Here is a 20,663-nt window from a genome sequence, read left to right as displayed (position 1 = left end):
AGACTTTGTAAAGGCCTGAAATTTGAGAATCGAGTTGAAATTAGTTTTGATTCTGGTTGGGTTATGTTTGATAGGATTACATAGTATTGTGGGGTTGATTATGATATTGATTATGCTTGATGTTGATTATGATAATGATGAGATTATGATTGATGATATGATTGGTAAAATTGATGAATTTGAATTGTGATTATGATAGAATAAGATAGAGACTTTTGAAACACTTGGGTAAGATGCAAGGGTTGTGGCATAGTTTCACTTGCTCCGGATTGAGTTTTGAAATACCTAGGTAAGATACAAGGATTGTGGCATTGTCCCACTTGCTCCGGGTTGAGTTTTTAGATACTTGGGTAAGATGTAAGGATTGTGGCATAGTCCCACTTGCTCCGGGTTGAGTTTCGAAATACCTAGGTAAGATGCAAGGGTTGTGTCTTTATCCTACTTGCTCGGGTTGAGTTTTGAGACACCTGGATAAGATGCAAAGGTTGTGGCGTATTCTCACTTGCTCCAAATTGAGATCGTGAACAGTCGTCTGGGTAAGATGCAAGGGTTGAGATTTGTCCTACTTGCTCCAGGTTAAGCAGGTAAGATGTAAGGTTGTGGGTTAGTCCCACTTACTTCGTGTTATGGTGTTCCATATCTGGGTCAGAAACTAGATGTGTCGGGTTCTGACAAGATAACTGACGCGTGAGCTCAAGGCCAGTAGGACAAGCATGCTTCATATGCATTTATGTGACATTATTTGGGTGTGTATATTATATTTGGTTTGTCTATGTGAATATTTTTGTTTAACTGCTAATTGTCATACTTGCTGTAATTGCTCTTGATTGTGTTTGAACTTTGTTACTTGTGATTATGGCTGTTGGTTCAAAATTATGGTGGTTGATTGATTATATGTTGGGCCCGAGGCCGTGGTTGGTTTTATTTGGACCGGAGGTCGTGGTTTGTTTTATTTGAGTCGGAGGCCATGGTTTGTTTTATTTGAGCTGGAGGCCGTGGTTGGTAAGTTAGGTATGTATTGCTTTGGTTATGGGATAGTACTGGAGACTGAACTCCTTGTAATTGAAATGTCATGGAATGGTAGCTTGTTTGGGTTCTTATAGGTGCAATTCGAACATTAACTTTAAATAATTAATTGTTGTGATCTTTGAGAAAGATTCATAAGACGAATAATGATCATTGCTTTTGAAATTCATTCTTCTTTTTATATATATCCTCTTATTACAATTCTTAGACACTCTACTGAAAACCTGCGAAGACGATGTTCTCCCCTTATAGACTTCTCTTTTTAGGACGGACGAAGAAGCTTATGAAGTTTTTGCTAAGTTTTAGCCTATGCTGATTTTGTTTGGATATATTAATTATAGTTTTTCCCTAACTTTTGTTATTACTATATTTTTGTAAGAAGGATAGGAGTTGTAATGATATGTATGTATATAATATTTTTAAGTTACTCGTGTAAGAAGTGTTTGTATATCTGTATATGCATGTGTGTAAGAACTAAGAAGTGAAAAGAACTTTTGGTTTTTCAAAGAAAACAGCGATACGGTTTAGAGTAAAAGGCTCCTATTTTAATACTAAATATATAGAAGTAATCGTAATATCCTTGTTATCAGTGTGGCGCAGCTGGAAGCGTGTCATTCTGATAGTAAGGATGTTACATTATGGTATTAGAGCAATCTTTCCTGTAGAGCCTGAGGAATGGACTGACTATGCTTCAATTGCATACTTTGAGCATCTGTCGTGTAGTAGGTCTTGTTCGGATGACAAGAGTTAGAGCTTTATGTACATGACGGTCTATTGATTAAAGTCGTTAGTTTATCATTGCATACTTCATAGTATTAAGTTTGGCCAGCTTAACACTAATGGTTATGTATATAGGAACACTAATGGATTATTATATATGATATATGAGTTATAGGTAACACATATCACGGGTTTCGGGAATGATAGAAGTTGTCTCTCGAGGTTACTCGGTGCATGTCTTGAACTTTGCTGGTGTCATGCACTCTTTGATGTAACTTACGAAATCACAAAAATATACATTTCACATTAATATTGACATGTAACAATTCTTGAAAGTAAAATAAGTTTAAGAAAAGCGCCCCTACCTCGAATAATTGAAACCCATAAACCAAACGCGTTAAGAAACCCTTTTCTCTCAGCCCGCAATCAGCGGCAGCCGCAACCACAACTCCATACCACTTTTGTAGCAACCACGGCAACTCTAATCGCAACGTGTAATGATTGTAACTCAACCCTACGTTATCAAAATCTCAGAAAATCTACCATGCTATAACAGAATATTGATTTCAAGGGCTTAAGAACGAAATGCTTACCGATGAGACAGGGATTCCATTGGCGGTTACCAGCAACGATGGCAGTGCCCGCAGCAGACAGCCGAACGACGATGGCTACAGAACACTCGGCAGTGACTGCGAACCCAGAACGGCTTCCTCCCCTCCATTGAATTTTAGTCCTCTGGCGACAACGTGTACGACGACGGCAACGGCCTCTATCTACGTCAGCAGCGGTGACTAGCGCGACGACAGTGACTGGATACAGCTCCTCAACTCGCGTCTTCGACAGCAGCAACTCCCCCTCCTCACGCTGTTTTCTACTTTAGCTCCGGTTTTCTCCCCACGACGGCGACGACGGTGATTCACGATGAGGCGACGGTGGCGGCAACAGCAAAACGCGGCAGCCTCTATCTCTCTCTCTCAGTAACTCGACAGTGATGGCGGCTCTTGTAACACCCTAATTAACCTAAGCCTTATCTCGTGCCGTAAAACAAAAGTTAATCAGAGGTTACAATAGTTCTAAAGCTCATACATAAAATATAAAGAAGAAATAATATAATCTAGAAGCCCGATGAAGGATATATCTCAAAAAGAGGATTTGAAAAGCGCAAAACATACTAACGAAGCTTCTAACTTAAAGCACAAGAAACTGATAAGATATATCAAAATATAATAGTAAAATATCATAAGAATCTAGCCACGGCTCGCGGAGTTTAAGCCGGCTAGCCATATACAGATATACAGAACTAGACAGTAAAAATAGTTTATACAAGTTTTGTTCTCTCAATACATGCCTCTAGGCAAACAAAATACAAAAGTGAGAGACAGATGCAAAATAAATTAAAAAGACTCAAAAGATATCCGGATCTTTCGCTTCTGTCACCATCTAAGCAACTCACCGAGGTGGGTTGCGACCTGCATTTGAAAAACACAACAGAAATATGGTATGAGAATCGGAGGTTCTCAGTATGGTAACAGTGCCCAGTGATGTAGGATATAAGACCCCGGGATGCCAAAGGCAATCCTAGACTTCATATCCATCACATGATTCAACATAAAGCATTCTAAAACAAATAAGCATAATTATATAAAACCTTAACATATAAAATGGGTAATCTAACTGATGAGCGGATAATTTATACCCTTTTTGGCATTGTTTTTACATAGTTTTTAGTATGTTTTTATTACTTTTTATTATATTTTTATTAGTTTTTATTCAAAAATTACATTTCTGGATTTTACTATGAGTTTGTGTGTTTTTCTGTGATTTCAGGTATTTTCTGGCTGAAATTGAGGGACCTAAGCAAAAATCTGACTCAGAGGCTGAAAAAGGACTGCAGATGCTGTTGGATTCTGACCTCCCTGCACTCGAAATGGATTTTCTGGAGCTACAGAAGCCCAATTGGCACGCTCTCAATTGCATTTGAAATTAGGCATCCTGGTTTTTCCAGCAATATATAATAGTCCATACTTTGCCCGAGATTTGATGGCCCAAACTGGTGTTCAAAGTCAGCCTAAAACATCTTGGCATAAAACGTCCAAACTGGCACCAGAATTGGAGTTAAACGTCCAAACTGGCACCAAAGCTGGCGTTTAACTCCAGGAACAGCCTACGCACGTGAAAGCTTCAATGCTCAGTCCAAGCACACACCAAGTGGGCCCCGGAAGTGAATTTCTGCACTATCTGCACTTAGTTACTCATTTTCTGTAACCCTAGGCTACTAGTCTAGTATAAAAACTACTTTTAGAGATTTATTTTATATTCTTCGAGTTTATATTGAATCTTATGCTATTGTACACGTTTGGAGGCTGGCCTCACGGCCATGCCTAGACCTTTCACTTATGTATTTTCTACGGTGGAGTTTCTACACCCCATAGATTAAGGTGTGGAGCTCTGCTGTTCTTCATGAATTAATACAAGTACTATTATTTTTCTATTCAATTCACGCCTACTTCTTCTCAAAGATATTCACTCGCACTTCAACCTGATGAATGTGATGATCCGTGACACTCATCATCATTCTCACTTATGAACGCGTGCCTGACAACCACTTCCGTTCTATCTGCAATAGCTTGAGTGTGTATCTCTTGGCCTCTTGGTTCACGACACATGGTTGCCTCTCCTGACAACAGAGCATTCCATTCCGTGAGATCAGAGTCTTTGTGGTATAGGCTAGAACCATTCGCAGCATTCCTGAGATCCGGAAAGTCTAAACCTTGTCTGTGGTATTCTGAGTAGGATCTGGGAAGGGATGACTATGGCGAGCTTCAAACCTGCGAATGTGGGGCACAAGTGACAGTGTGCAAAAGGACAATGGTCCTATTTCGACGCTAGCGAGAACCGACAGATGATTAGCTGTGCGGTGACAGCACATATGGATTTGTTTTCATCCGAGAGGATCATACAACTTGCCATGGAAGGAGGTAACGCATGGTTGGAAGAAGACAATAGGAAAGCAGAGGTTCAGAAGCAACAAAGCATCTCCAGACGCTTATCTGAAATTCCCACCAGTGAATTACATAAGTAACTTTATCTTATTTTATATTTTATTTATGATTTTAATTATCAAAACCTCATAACCATTTGAATCTGCTTGACTGAGATTTACAAGGATGACCACAGCTTGCTTCAAGCCGACAATCTCCGTGGGATCGACCCTTACTCACGTAAGGTTTATTACTTGGACGACTGGTATGCAAAATCGTGATCGTTCATTCCTTGGTAACGGTGCCAAAAACTTCATGCGAACGTTCATAATTTCAGATCTTTGTCACAACTTCGCACAACGAACCAGCAAGTGCACTGGGTCGTCCAAGTAATAAGCCTTACGTGAGTAAGGGTCGATCCCACGGAGATTGTCGGCTTGAAGCAAGCTATGGTCACCTTGTAAATCTCAGTCAGGCGGATTCAAATGGTTATAGAGTTTTAATAATTAAAAGATAAATAAAACGTAAAATAGGATAGAGATACTTATGTAATTCATTGGTGAGAATTTCAGATAAGCGTATGGAGATGCTTTGTTCCTTCTGAATCTCTGCTTTCCTACTGTCTTCATCCAATCCTTCATACTCCTTCTATGGCAAGCTTTATGTAGGGCATCACCGTTGTCAATGGCTACTTCCCGTCCTCTCAGTGAAAATGGTCCAAAATGCGCTGTCACCGCACGGCTAATCATCTGTCGGTTCTCGATCATACTGGAATAGGATTCAGTAATCCTTTTGCGTCTGTCACTACGCCCAACACTCGCGAGTTTGAAGCTCGTCATAGCCATCCCTTCCCAGATCCTACTCGAAATACCACAGACAAGGTTTAGACTTTTCGAATATCAAGAATGGCCGCCAATAATTCTAGCCTATACCACGAAGACTCTTATCTCACGATCAGGAGGCTAAGAGATATGCATTCAAGCTTGTTTGCATGTAAAACGGAAGTGTTTGTCAGGCACGCGTTCATAAGTGAGAATGGTGATGAGCATCACATAATCATCACATTCATCATGTTCTTGTGTGCGAATGAATATCTTAGAGAAGAAATAGGCTTGAATTGAATAGAAAAATAATAGTACTTTGCATTAATTCATGAGGAACAGCAGAGCTCCACACCTTAATCTATGGTGTGTAGAAACTCTACCATTGAAAATACATAAGAACAAGGTCTAGGCATGGCTGAATGGCCAGCCTCCCCAAATGGCATATGAATTCGAAAATAGGGAAAAAGACCCCTAGTACAATAGTAAAAAGTTCTACTTATACTAAACTAGTCACTAGGGTTACAGAATTAAGTAAATGATGCAGAAATTCAATTCTGGGCCCACTTGGTGTGTGCTTGGGCTGAGCATCGAAGCTTTCATATAGAGACTCTGATCTTTTTGGAGTTAAACGCCAGTTTGTAACCTGTTTCTGGTGTTTAACTCCAGAATAGGGCAGAGAGCTGGCGTTGAACGCCAATTTGCGTCATCTAAACTCAGATAAAGTATGGACTATTATATATTGCTGGAAAAACCTGGATGTCTAATTTCCAACGCAATTAAGAGTGCGCCATTTGAACTTCTGTAGCTCCAGAAAATCCACTTTGAGTGCAGGGAGGTCAGAATCCAACAGCATTTGCAGTCCTTCTTCAGCCTCTAAATCTGATTTTTGCTCAAGTCCCTCAATTTCAGCCAGAAATTACCTGAAATCATAGAAAAACACAAAAACTCATAGTAAAGTCCAGAAATGTGAATTTTATTTAAAAACTAATAAAAATATAATAAAAACTAACTAAATCATACTAAAAACTATGTAAAAATAATGCCAAAAAGCGTATAAATTATCCGCTCATCACAACACCAAACTTAAATTGTTGCTTGTCCCCAAGCAACTGAAAATCAAATAGGATAAAAATAAGAGAATATACTATAAATTATAAAATATCAATGAAGCTTAGCTCCAATTAAATGAGCGGGACTAGTAGCTTTTTGCCTCTGAACAGTTTTGGCATCTCACTTTATCCCTTGAAGTTCAGAATGATTGGCATCTATAGGAACTTAGAATTCAGATAGTGTTATTGATTCTCCTAGTTCAGTATGTTGATTCTTGAACACAGCTACTTTATGAGTCTTGGCCGTGGCCCTAAGCACTCTGTTTTCCAATATTACCACCGGATACATACATGCCACAGACACATAACTTGGTGAACCTTTTCAGATTGTGACTCAGCTTTGCTAAAGTCCCCAATTAGAAGTGTTCAGGTTTCTTAAGCACACTCTTTTTTTTTTTTTTTTGCTTTGGACCTTGACTTTAACCGCTCAGTCTCAAGTTTTCACTTGACACCTTCACGCCACAAGCACATGGTTAGGGACAGCTTGGTTTAGCCGCTTAGGCCAGGATTTTATTCCTTTAGGCCCTCCTATCCACTGATGCTCAAAGCCTTGGATCCTTTTTATTACCCTTGCCTTTTGGTTTTAAGGGCTATTGGCTTTTTGCTCTTGCCTTTTGGTTTAAAGAGCTTTTGGCTTTTTCTGCTTGCTTTTTCTTTTTCTTTCTCTTTTTTTTCGCCATTTTTCTTTTCTCTTTTTTTTTTCGCAAGCTTTTGTATTCATTGCTTTTTCTTGCTTCAAGAATCAATTTTATGATTTTTTAGATTATCAATAACATTTCTCCTTTTTCATCATTCTTTCAAGAGCCAACATATTTAACATTCATAGACAATAATATCAAAAAACATATGCACTGTTCAAGCATTCATTCAAAAAACAAAAATTATTGTCACCATATCAAAATAATTAAACTAATTTCAAGGATGAATTTGAAATCATGTACTTCTTGTTCTTTTGTTTTTAGAACAGTTTTCATTTAAGAGAGGTGATGGATTCATAGGACATTCATAGCTTTAAGACATAGACACTTAGACACTAATGATCATATAGTAAAGACACAAACATAAATAAAACATAAAGCATAGTAAACAAAAAATAGAAAAATAAGAACAAGGAGATTAAGGAACGGGTCCACCTTGGTGAGGGTGGCGTCTTCCTCTTCTTGAAGAATCAATGGTGCTCTTGAGCTCCTCTATGTCTCTTCCTTGTCTTTGTTGCTCCTCCCTCACAGCTCTTTGATCTTCTCTAATCTCATGGAGGATGATGGAGTGCTCTTGGTGCTCCATTCTTAGTTGTCCCATGTTGGAGCTTAATTCTCCTAGGGAAGTGTTGATTTGCTCCCAATAGTTTTGTGGAGGGAAGTGCATCCCTTGAGGCATCTCAGGGATTTCATGGTGAGGAATTTCCTCATGCTCTTGTTAAGGTCCATGATCTCTTGTTTGCTCCATCTTTTTCTTAGTGATGGGCTTATCTTTATCAATGAGGATGTCTCCCTCTATGTCAATTCCAGCCGAATTGCAGATGTGGCAAATGAGGTGAGGAAAGGCTAACCTTGCCAAAGTGGAAGACTTGTCAGCCACCTTATAGAGTTCTTGAGGTATAATCTCATGAACTTCCACTTTCTCCCCAATCATGATACTATGGATCATGATGGTCCGCTCTATAGTAACTTCAGATCGGTTGTTAGTAGGAATGATTGAGCGTTGAATGAACTCCAACGATTCTCTAGCTACAGGCTTAAGGTCCAGTCTTCTCAATTGAACCGGCTTGCTTCTTGAGTCAACTTTCCATTGAGCTTCTTCTACACATATGTCCATGAGGACTTGGTCCAACCTTTGATCAAAGTTGACCCTTCTAGTGTATGGGCGTGCGTTTTCTTGCATCATTGGCAAGTTGAACGCCAACCTTACATTTTCTGACTGAAATCTAAGTAATTCCCCCGAACCATTGTAAGCCAATTCTTTGGATTCGAGTTCACACTTTGATCATGGTTTCTAGTGATCCATGCGTTTGCATAGAACTCTTGAACCATTAAGATCCCGACTTATTGAATGGGGTTGGTGAGAACTTCCCAACCTTTTCTTCGGATCTCATGTCGGATCTCCGGATACTCATTCTTTTTGAGCTTGAAAGGAACCTCAGGGATGACTTTCTTCTTGTTCACAACTTCATAGAAGTGGTCTTGATAGACCTTTGAGATGAATCTCTCCATCTCCCATGACTCAGAGGTGGAAGTAATTGCTTTCCCTTTCCTCTTTCTTGAGGTTTCTCTGGCCTTAGGTGCCATTAATGATTATGAAAAAACAAAAAGCAATGCTTTTGCCACACCAAACTTAAAATGTTTGCTCGTCCTTGAGCAAAAGAAGAAAGAAAGAAGGAGAAGAAGAAGAAAAATGGAGGAGAGGGAGAGGGGTGTGTATTCGGCCAAGGAGAAGAAGAAAGGGTTGTGTTGTGTGAACATGAAGAAGGAATGAGGGGTTTATATAGGAGTGGGGGGAGGTTTAGGGTTCGGTCATAGGATGGGTTTGGGTGGGAAATGAATTTGAATTTTGGAGGTAGGTGGGGTTTATGGGGAAGAGTGGATGAATGTGAGTGGTTAAGGGTATTTAAGGAAGATGTATGGAGGTGATTAGTGAAGGGTATTTGGGGAAGAGAGTTATGAAAAGGTGTAAAGAGGAGAGAAGAAAAGGTGGGGTAGGTGGGGATCCTGTGGGGCCCACAGATCCAGTGGGGACAATGACTTAGCATCCCTGCTCCAATTGGGCGTGCAAAACGCCCTTATAGTGCATGTCTGGCGTTAAACGCCACCTTGCTGCTTGTTTCTGGCGTTTAATGCCACTTCCATGCTCTGTTTTGGCGTTAAATGCCAGTCTGGTGCTTGTTTCTGGCGTTTAACGCTAGCTTGATGCTTCTTTCTGGCGTTAAACGCTAGTTTGATGCTTCTTACTGGCGTTTAAACGCCAATAAGTTCTTCCTCCAAGGTGAGCTGTTTTTAATGCTATTTTTCATTCTGTTTTTGATTTTTCAGTAGTTTTTGTGACTTCACATGATCATCAACCTAAAAAAATATAAAATAGAAATGGAAAATAATTAAATATAGTTAAATAACATTGGGTTGCCTCCCAACAAGCGCTTCTTTAATGTCAATAGCTTGACAGTGAGCTCTCATGGAGCCTCACAGATGTTCAGAGCATTATTGGGACCTCCCAACACCAAACTTAGAGTTTGACCGTGGGGGCTTTGGTTGACTCTGCAGTGAGAGAAGCTTTTCATGCTTCCTCTCTATGGTTACAGAAGGAGATCCTTGAGTTTTAAACACAAGGTTGTCCTCATTCAGTTGAAGGACTAACTCTCCACTATCCACATCAATCACAGCCTTTGTTGTGGCTAGGAAGGGTCTTCCAAGGATGATGGATTCATCCTCATCCTTCCCAGTGTCTAGGATTATGAAATTAGCAGGGATGTAAAGGCCTTCAACCTTTACTAACATGTCCTCTACTAGTCCATAAGCCTGTTTTCGTGAGTTGTCTACCATCTCTAATGAGATTCTGGCAGCTTGTACCTCAAAGATCCCAAGTTTCTCCATTACAGAGAGTGGCATAAGGTTAATGCCTGACCCCTGGTCACACAGAGCCTTCTCAAAGGTTATGGTGCCTATGGTACAGGGTATTAAGAATTTACCAGGATCCTGTTTCTTTTGAGGTAATTTCTGCCTATCCAATGCATTCAGTTCATTGGTGAGCAAGGGAGGTTCATCTTCCCAAGTCTCATTACCAAATAATTTGGCATTCAGCTTCATGATTGCACCAAGGTATTTAGCAACTTGCTCTTCAGTAATGTCTTCATCCTCTTCAGAGGATGAATACTCATCAGAGCTCATGAAGGGCAAAAGGAGGTTCAATGGAATCTCTATGGTCTCTAGATGAGCCTCAGATTCTTTTGGTTCCTCAAAGGGAAACTCCTTATAGGTCAATGGATGTCCCAGGAGGTCTTCCTCACTAGGATTCACGTCCTTCTCCTCCTCTCTGGGTTCGGCCACACCAAGTAAGGTTATGGCCTTGCACTCTCTTTTTGGATTCTCTTCTGTATTGCTTGGGAGAGTACTAGGAGGAGTTTCAGTGACCCTTTTTCTCAGCTGGCCCACTTGTGCCTCCAAATTTCTAATGGAGGACCTTGTTTCATTCATAAAACTTAGAGTGGCCTTAGATAGATCAGAGACGATATTTGCTAAGCTAGATGGACTCTGCTTAGAATTCTCTGTCTGTTGCTGAGTGGATGATGGAAAAGGCTCACTATTGCTAAACCTGTTTCTTCCACCATTATTAAAGCCTTGTTGAGGCTTTTGTTGATCCTTCCATGAGAAATTTGGATGATTTCTCCATGAGGGATTATAGGTATTTCCATAGGGTTCCCCCATGTAATTCACCTCTACTATTGCAGGTTCTCAGGATCATAAGCTTCTTTTTCAGAAGATGCCTCTTGAGTACTGTTGGATGCAGCTTGCAATCCATTCAGACTCTGAGAAATCATATTGACTTGCTGAGTCAATATTTTATTCTGAGCCAATATGGCATTCAGAGTATCAATTTCAAGAAATCCCTTCCTCTGAGGCGTCCCATTACTCATAGGATTCCTTTCAGAAGTGTACATGAACTGGTTATTTGCAACCATGTCAATGAGTTCCTGAGCTTCTACAGGCATTTTCTTTAGGTGAATGGATCCACCTGCAGAAAAGTCCAATGACATCTTAGATAATTCAGACAGATCATCATAGAATATATCCAGGATGGTCTATTCTGAAAGCATGTCAGAAGGACATATTTTGGTCAGTTGCTTGTATCTCTCCCAAGCTTCATAGAGGGATTCACCTTCTTTCTGTTTGAAGGTTTGAACATCTACTCTAAGCTTGCTAAGCTTTTGAGGAAGAAAGAACTTGGCTAAGAAAGCCGTGACCAGCTTATCCCAAGAGTTCAGGCTATCTTTAGGTTGAGAGTTCAACCATATTCTAGCTCTGTCTCTTACAGCAAACGGGAAAAGCATAAGCCTGTAGACCTCGGGATTAACTCCATTGGTCTTAACAGTATCACAGATCTGCAAGAATTCAGTTAAGAATTGAAAATGATCTTCTGATGGAAGTCCATGAAACTTGCAATTCTGTTGCATCAGAGAAACTAATTAAGGCTTTAGCTCAAAATTGTTTGCTCTAATGGCAGGGATTGAGATGGTTCTTCCATGTAAGTTGGAATTTGGTGCAGTAAAGTCACCAAGCATCTTCCTTGCATCTCCATCATTGTTATTATTTTCGGCCATGTCTCCTTCTTTTTCGAAAATTTCTGTCAGATTTTCTCCAGAGAGTTGTGCTTTAGCTTCCCTTAGCTTCCTCTTCAGAGTCCTTTCAGGTTCAGGATCAGCTTCAACAAGAATATTCTTATCCTTGTCCCTGCTCATATGAAAAAGAAGAGAACAGAAAATAATAGGGATCCTCTTTGCCACAGTAGAGAGGTTCCTTTATGTGAGTAGAAGGGAAGAAAAAGAATTCGAACACAGAAAGAGGGAGAGGGTTCAAATTTTTAAGAAGAAGAGAAGTGTTAGTAGATAAATAAAATAATTAGAAAGAGATAAGGGGGAGAGAATTTCGAAAATTAGAAGAAGAAAAAAATATTTTTATTTTTATTTTAATTATTAGTTAAAATTCAAAAATTAAGAGTAGAAATAAAATTAAAATTAAAATTTGAAACAATTAGTTAATTAAAAGAATTTTGAAAAAAAAAGGTTAGTGATTTTCGAAAATTAGAGAGAGAAAATTAGTTAGGTAGTTTTGAAAAAGATAAGAATCAAACAAAAAGATAAGATTAATTGAAAAGGATTTGAAAATCAATTTTGAAAAGATAAGAAGTTAGAAAAGATTTTGAAATTGATTTTGAAAAAGATGTGATTGAAATTTATTTAGAAAAAGATTTGAAAAAAAAATTTAAAAAGATTTTATTTTGAAAATTTAAGTTGATTACTTGACTAACAAGAAACAAAAAGATATGATTTTAAAATTTAAAGATTGAACCTTTCTTACTAGGCAAGTAACAAACTTAAAATTTTTGAATCAATCACATTAATTGTTAGCATTAATTTTGAAAATATGAAATAGAAATAAGAAAAATATTTTGAAAATAAATTTTGAAAATTTTGAAATTATGAAAGAAAAAATGAAAAAGATTTGATTTTTGAAAAAGATTGAATTTTTAAATTGAAAATTTGACTTGACTCATAAGAAGCAATTAGATTTTAAAAATTTTTGAAAAAGTCAACTCAAATATTCGAATTTTATGAGAAGAAAAGGGAAAGATATTTTTTGATTTTTGAATTTTTAATGATGCAAGAGAAAAACAATGAAAAGACTCAAAACATGAGAATTCAAGATCAAAACACATGACGCATGCAAGAACACTTTGAATGTCAAGATGAACACCAAGAACACCTTGAATGTCAAGATGAACACCAAGAACTTATTTTTGAAAATTTTTAAGAAAAGAAAAACATGCAAGACACCAAACTTAGAAATTTTCAAACTTTAGACACTAACAAATTGAAAATGCATATGAAAAATAAGAAAAGACACAAAACATAAAAATGCAAAGATCAAACAAAGCAAATCATCAAGAACAACTTGAAGATTATGAAGAATACCATGCATGAGTTTCGAAAATTAAAGAACAATTAAAAAGATGCAATTGACACCAAACTTAAAAATTGACACAAGACTTAAACAAGAAACACAAAATTATTTTTGGTTTTATGGTTTTAAAATTTTCTTTTTTGAAAATTTTTCAAAAATTAATTGGAAACAGAAAAATAAGGATTTCAAAATTTTTAATGAGAATTCCAGGAATCATGCAGTGTTAGTCTAAAGCTCCGGTCCAGGAATTAGACATGGCTTACTAACCAGCCAAGCTTTCAGTGAAAGCTCCGGTCCAAAACACTAGACATGGCCAATGGCCAGCCAAGCTTCAGCAGATACAAATCAGGCATATAACAGTTGATTAGATGAGAGTCCAAGGGCTCTTGCCATGATAAGTGGAAGCCTCAGTCCAAAAATTTAGACATGGCTTGACAGCCAGCCAGGCTTCAACAGATCATGAAGAAACTCTAGAATTCATTCTTAAAAATTCTGAAGTCATAGAATAATTTAATTTTTAAATTTTTTTTGAAATTTTTTTTCAAAAATAAAAAGAATAAAAGCAAAAACTTAAAATTAAAATAAAATTACCTAATCTGAGCAACAAGATGAACCGTCAGTTGTCCAAACTCGAACAATCCCCGGCAACGGCGCCAAAAACTTGATATGCAAAATCGTGATAGTTCATTCCTTGGTAACGGCGGCAAAAACTTCATGCGCACGTTCATAATTTCAGTTCTTTGTCATAACTTCGCACAACTAACCAGCAAGTGCACTGGGTCGTCCAAGTAATAAACCTTACATGAGTAAGGGTCGATCCCACGGAGATTGTCGGCTTGAAGCAAGCTCTGGTCACCTTGTAAATCTCAGTCAGGCAGATTCAAATGGTTATAGAGTTTTAATAATTAAAAGATAAATAAAACGTAAAATAGGATAGAGATACTTATGTAATTCATTGGTGAGAATTTCAGATAAGCGTATGGAGATGCTTTGTTCCTTCTGAATCTCTGCTTTCCTACTGTCTTCATCCAATCCTTCATACTTCTTTCTATGGCAAGCTTTATGTAGGGAATCACCGTTGTCAATGGCTACTTCCTGTCCTCTCAGTGAAAATGGTCCAAAATGAGCTGTCACCGCACGGCTAATCATCTGTCGGTTCTCGATCATACTGGAATAGGATTCAGTAATCCTTTTGCGTCTGTCACAACCATCCCTTCCCAGATCCTACTCGAAATACCACAGACAAGGTTTAGACTTTTCGAATCTCAAGAATGGCCGCCAATAATTCTAGCCTATACCACGAAGACTCTTATCTCACGATCAGGAGGCTAAGAGATATGCATTCAAGCTTGTTTGCATGTAGAACGGAAGTGTTTGTCAGGCACGCGTTCATAAGTGAGAATGGTGATGAGCATCACATAATCATCACATTCATCATGTTCTTGTGTGCGAATGAATATCTTATAGAAGAAATAGGCTTGAATTGAATAGAAAAATAATAGTATTTTGCATTAATTCATGAGGAACAGCAAAGCTCCACACCTTAATCTATGGTGTGTAGAAACTCTACCGTTGAAAATACATAAGAACAAAGTCTAGGCATGGCCGAATGGCCAGCCTCCCCAAATGGCATATGAATTCGAAAATAGGGAAAAAGACCCCTAGTACAATAGTAAAAAGTTCTACTTATACTAAACTAGTCACTAGGGTTACAGAATTAAGTAAATGATGCAGAAATTCAATTCCGGGCCCACTTGGTGTGTGCTTGGGCTGAGCATTGAAGCTTTCATGTGTAGAGACTCTGATCTTTTTGGAGTTAAACGCCAGTTTATAACCTGTTTCTGGTGTTTAACTCCAGAATAGGGCAGAGAGCTAGCGTTGAACGCCAGTTTGCATCGTCTAAACTCAGGCAAAGTATGGACTATTATATATTGCTGGAAACCCTGGATGTCTACTTTCCAAAGCGATTGAGAGCGTACCATTTGGACTCCTGTATCTCCGGAAAATCCACTTTGAGTGCAGGGAGGTCAGAATCCAACAGCATTTGCAGTCATTCTTCAGCCTCTAAATCTGATTTTTGCTGAAGTCCCTCAATTTCAGCCAGAAATTACCTGAAATCACAGAAAAATACACAAACTCATAGTAAAGTCCAGATAATGTGAATTTTATTTAAAAACTAATAAAAATATACTAAAAACTAACTAAATCATACTAAAAACTATGTAAAAATAATGCCAAAAAGCGTATAAATTATCCGCTCATCAACGACCCAGTGCACTTGCTGGTTAGTTGTGCGGAGTTGTGAAAAAGAGTTGAGATTAAGATTGTGTGTACCAAGTTTTTGACGCCATTATTAGAGATCACAATTTCGTGCACCAAGTTTTTGGCGCCGTTGCCGGGGATTGTTCGAGTTTGGACAACTGACGGTTCATCTTGTTGCTCAGATTATGTGATTTTATTTTAATTTTAAGCTTTTTATTTTCGAAAAATTCAAAAAAATAAAAATAAAAATAACATATAATTTATATTTGTTCTTCAAAATTTTTAAGAATGAATTCTAGAGTTTCAGATGATATGTTGAAGCCTGGCTGTTAAGCCATGTCTAATTTTTTTTTTGGACTGAGGCTTCCACTTATCATTGCAAGAGCCTTTGGATTCCCATCTAATTGGCTGTTGTATGTCTGATTTGTTTGTTGAAACTTGGCTGGCCATTTGGCCATGTCTAATCTTTTGGACCGAAGCTTTCACATAAAGCTTGACTGGCTATTAAGCCATGTCTAAATTTTTGGACCGAAGCTTTAGACTAACATTGCATGATTCCTGGAATTCCTATTAAAAATTTTGAATTTATTTATTTTCTTTTTCCAAATTAATTTTTGAAAAATAAAAAAAAATTTAATAAAATCATAAAAACTAAAAAAATTTTTTGTGTTTCTTGTTTGAGTCTTGTGTCAAATTTTAAGTTTGGTGTCAATTGCATCTTTTTAATCTTTCTTCAAAAGTTTTCGAAAATCTAGGCATTGAGTTTCGTTCTTCATTGATCTTCAAGTTGTTCTTGATGATTTTTCTTATTTGATCTTTATATTTTTCTTGTTTGTATTTTTTTCTTGTTTTTCATATGTATTCTTGAATTATTAGTGTCTAAAGTTTAAAAATTTTTAAGTTTGGTGTCTTGCATATTTTTCTTTTCTTAAAAATTTTCAAAAATAAGTTCTTGGTGTTCATCTTGACATTCAAAGTGTTCTTGCATGCATTAGTTGTTTTGATTTTAATTTCTTATGTTTTGTGTCATTTTTATGTTTTTCTCTTTCCTCATTAATTTCAAAAATAAAAAAATATCCTTCCCTTTATTTTGCTCATAAATTTCAAAATTTTGAATTGATTTAGTCAAAAGTTTTAAAATTTGATTGTTTCTTATTAGTCAAGTCAAAATTTCAACTTCAAAATCCTATCTTTTTCAAATCTTTTTCAAAAATAAAATCTTTTTCATTTTTTTTAATTATTTTCGAAAATTCTCAAAATCAATTTTCAAAATCTTTTCTTAATTTTGCTTCATATTTTCGAAATTAATGCTAACATTTAATGTTTAGATTCAAAAATTTTCAAGTTGTTACTTGCTTATTAAGAAAGGATCAATCTTTAAATTCTAAAATCATATCTTTTAGTTTCTTATTAGTCAAGTAATCAACTTTAATTTAAAAAAAAATCAAATCTTTTTAATTTCCTTTTCAAATCTTTTTCAATTAACCACTTAACTTTTTGTTTGATTTTAAAAGTTTACTATTTCAATCATATCTTTTTCAAAACGACCCAACTACTTTTCTCTCTCCAATTTTCGAAAATCACTAACCACTTTTTCAAAAATCTTTTTAATTAATTAATTTATTTAGTTTTCAAATTTTATTTTATTTCTTCCCTTAATTTTTGAATACTAACCAATAATTAAAATAAAAAAAAATATTTTCCTTTTATTTTAATTTAAAATTCGAATTCTCTCTCCCTCATCTCTTTCTATCTATTTATTTATTTACTAACACTTCTCTTCTTCTTATAATTCGAACCCTTTCTCCCTCTCTGTGTTCGAATTCTTCAACTTCTCTCTTCTTCATTCTACTCTTCTATTCTTCTACTCACATAAAGGAATCTCTATACTGTGACATAGAGGATTCCTATTTTTTTCTGTTCTCTTCTTTTTCATATGAGCAGGAGCAAGGATAAGAACATTCTTGTTGAAGCTGATCCGGAACCTGAATGGACTCTAAAGAGGAAGCTAAGAGAAGCTAAAGCACAACACTCTAGAGAGGACCTGACATAATTTTTTGAAAAAGAAGAAGAGATGGCCGAACCCAACAACAATGGTGGAGATGCAAGGAAGATGCTTGGTGACTTTATTGCACCCTCTTCTGACTTCTGTGGAAGGAGCATCTCAATTTCTGCAATTGGAGCAAACAACTTTGAGCTTAAGCCTCAATTAGTTTATCTGATGCAACAGAATTGCAAGTTTTATGGACTTCCATTGGAAGATCCTCATCAGTTCTTAGCTAAATTCTTGTAAATTTGTGACACTGTTAAGACCAATGGGGTTAATTCTGAGGTCTACAGACTTATGCTTTTTCCCTTTGCTGTAAGAGACAGAGTTAGGACATGGTTGGACTGATCACAACCTAAAGATAGCCTAAAATCTTGGGAAAAGTTGGTCAATACTTTCTTGGCCAAGTTCTTTTCACCTCAAAAGTTGAGCAAGCTTAGAGTGGAAGTCCAAACCTTCAAACAGAAGGAAGGTAAATCCCTCTATAAAGCTTGGGAAAGATACAAGCAATTGATCAGAAGGTGTCCTTCTGACATGTTTTCAGAATGGAGCATCATATGTATATTCTATGATGGTTTATCTGAATTGTCCAAGATGTCATTGGACCACTCTGCTGGGGGATCTCTTCATCTGAAGAAGAAGCCTGCAGAAGCCCATGAACTCATTGAAATGGTTGCAAATAACCAGTTCATGTATACTTCTGAAAAATAATCCTGTAAATAATGGGACAACTCAGAAAAAAGGAGTTCTTAAGATTGATACTCTGAATGCCATATTGGCTCAGAATAAAATATTGACTCAACAAGTCAACATGATTTCTCAGAGTCTGTCTGGAATGCAAGCTGCAACAGGCAGTACTAAGGAAGCTTCCTCTGAAAAAGAAGCCTATGACCCTGAGAATCCTGCAATGGAAGAGGTGAATTACATGGGAGAATCCTATGGAAACACCTACAATTCTTCATGGAGGAATCATCCTAATCTCTCATGGAAGGATCAACAGAAGCCTAATCAAGGCTTCAATAATAATAATGGTGGGAGAAATAGGTTTGGCAATAGCAAACCTTTTCCATCATCTTCTCAGCAATAGACAGAGAATTCTAAGCAGAGCCATTCTGACTTAGAAACTGTAGTCTCTGATCTATCTAAGACCACTCTCAGTTTCATGACTGAAGCAAGGTCCTCCATTAGAAATTTGGAAGCACAAGTGGGTCAGCTGAGTAAAAGAGTTAATGAACTCCCTCCTAGTACTCTCCCAAGCAATACAGAAGAGAATCCAAAAAGAGAGTGCAAGGCCATAACTATAACCAACATGGCCGAACCTGGAGAGGAAGAAAAGGCAATGATTTCCAATGAGGAAGACCTTAATGGACATCCACTGGCCTCTGAGGAGTTCCCTATTGAGGAACCAAAAGAATCTGAGGCTCACATTGTAACAACCCTGATTTTCGAGTACGTGAGATCTTTTCTGAAAGTACTGATTTCTCCGGAAGATCAGTAAGGGGAGAACCACTTCTATATCATCAAGTATCTTGATCCTCATTGTCGTTACGTCTTCTTTAAGCTAGAACTTTTTGAGGCAAGCTCGATAATGCAATCACGAAGAACCTAGTTTTTAAACCGTATTGGTTTGGAGTTTTGATCCTATTTTTCGTAAATAATCTCAGTTTGATGAACCGGACTTGATTTATGAGAGAAGCGAGATAATAAGATAACATTATCATTATATTAGTATTAGAAGCTTCTTGAATGATATTATAAGGTTACCTAGTCTGTTTTAGTTAAAAACAGAAAACTGGTTTAATTGGGTTCACAATTTACTGGTGTAGCTTAGCACCAGCACTCTCTGATGACTTTAGCAATGCTAAGGCCTCATTATTCATATTTTATTCTCATATTAAATATGTTACTAGTGTCATTTATGCTAGTAGCTCAGAAAATAATTTTTAGAGATTTTTTACAAGTGTTCCGATACATCTAGTTTTAGTAGTTATACACATGAGATATTTTAATATTATTTTAATCCACCTCCAAGCCAACCAATCACAACTCACCCTACACCCCCAAAACCCCCAAGTCTGGTTCATTTTCACCTTGTGGCCGAAATTCTCAAGAGAGAAAAAGAGAGAAAAGTTCTTAGTTCCAAATCTTCAAAGCTTGATTTCTGCTGAACTAAAACTCAAATCAAAATTCCAATCCGACCAAAATGATCCTCTCTTCTTTCTCTACATAATCATATGACTTATCAAGGCTAGAATCAAGGTGAGTTGGCTGCACCATCTCTCTTTTGATTCGGTTTCAAGGAAACATACTTAAATATGTATTTTCCTGATGTGATTTAGGAGGAAAAAGTACTTAAGGACCACCTGAAAGTTTAATTGAATGAGGAGCAGCAAAACCAGGTAGGGTGTCACAAAATTAATCTTGATTATTTGTGTTTGAGTTGTGTGAATGTTGTATAAATTGGCTGTGCTAAAAATTGGTTTCATATATGATTGATTCTTAGTGAAAATTTGGTGAAATTTTGATGAAATTTGATGAAATTCAAGCTTTAAAGTTCATGTACATGGGCAGCTGGAAAAATGAAACCCTAAGCTTAAATTGAGGATCAATTTGGGTTGAAATCATGTAGAAAAGATGGGATTTTAGTGGCTGAAATTTTATTTTGAATTATGGTAAAAATCGGTTGCTGAAAATTAAAGACTGAAAAACGGGTAAAAACAGAGAAAGAATCGGAAGAATTTATGAAGAACATGAAAAACACTTTGAGTGTGATGAAGAACAATGAAGAACACCTTTTTGATCCATAAAAGGGCAAGGAAGTAAATATTTTGGTGTTTGGGGGGGGTATTTGGTAATTTCTGAAAGTTAGGGTGGTAAAAGTAGAAATATTAAAAGTTACGAGTGGTAAAAAGTGAATTTTAAAGGTTAAAAGTAAAAGTAAGTTAATTTTCGAAAATTTAATGATAAAATAATAAATAATAATAAAATATTAAATAATAATATTTAATTAAAAATAATATTTTAAT

The 20,663-nt window shown here is 36.8% G+C and overlaps 1 non-coding gene across 1 annotated transcript; it reads left to right on the top strand.

The window, feature by feature from the left end:
- The first annotated feature begins 11,458 nt into the window (after positions 1-11,458).
- Positions 11,459-11,566, top strand: LOC148576838 (small nucleolar RNA R71). Its single transcript, XR_015904666.1, has one exon. It is a non-coding gene; the product is annotated as a small nucleolar RNA R71 (small nucleolar RNA).
- The last annotated feature ends 9,097 nt before the right edge of the window (positions 11,567-20,663 follow it).

This window comes from Arachis ipaensis, chromosome B1, assembly GCF_059453495.1.
Source record: "Arachis ipaensis isolate K30076 ecotype BB chromosome B1, ASM5945349v1, whole genome shotgun sequence".
In the NCBI taxonomy this organism is placed as follows: Eukaryota; Viridiplantae; Streptophyta; class Magnoliopsida; order Fabales; family Fabaceae; genus Arachis; species Arachis ipaensis.
This window is presented reverse-complemented; position numbering and strand designations above follow the sequence as displayed.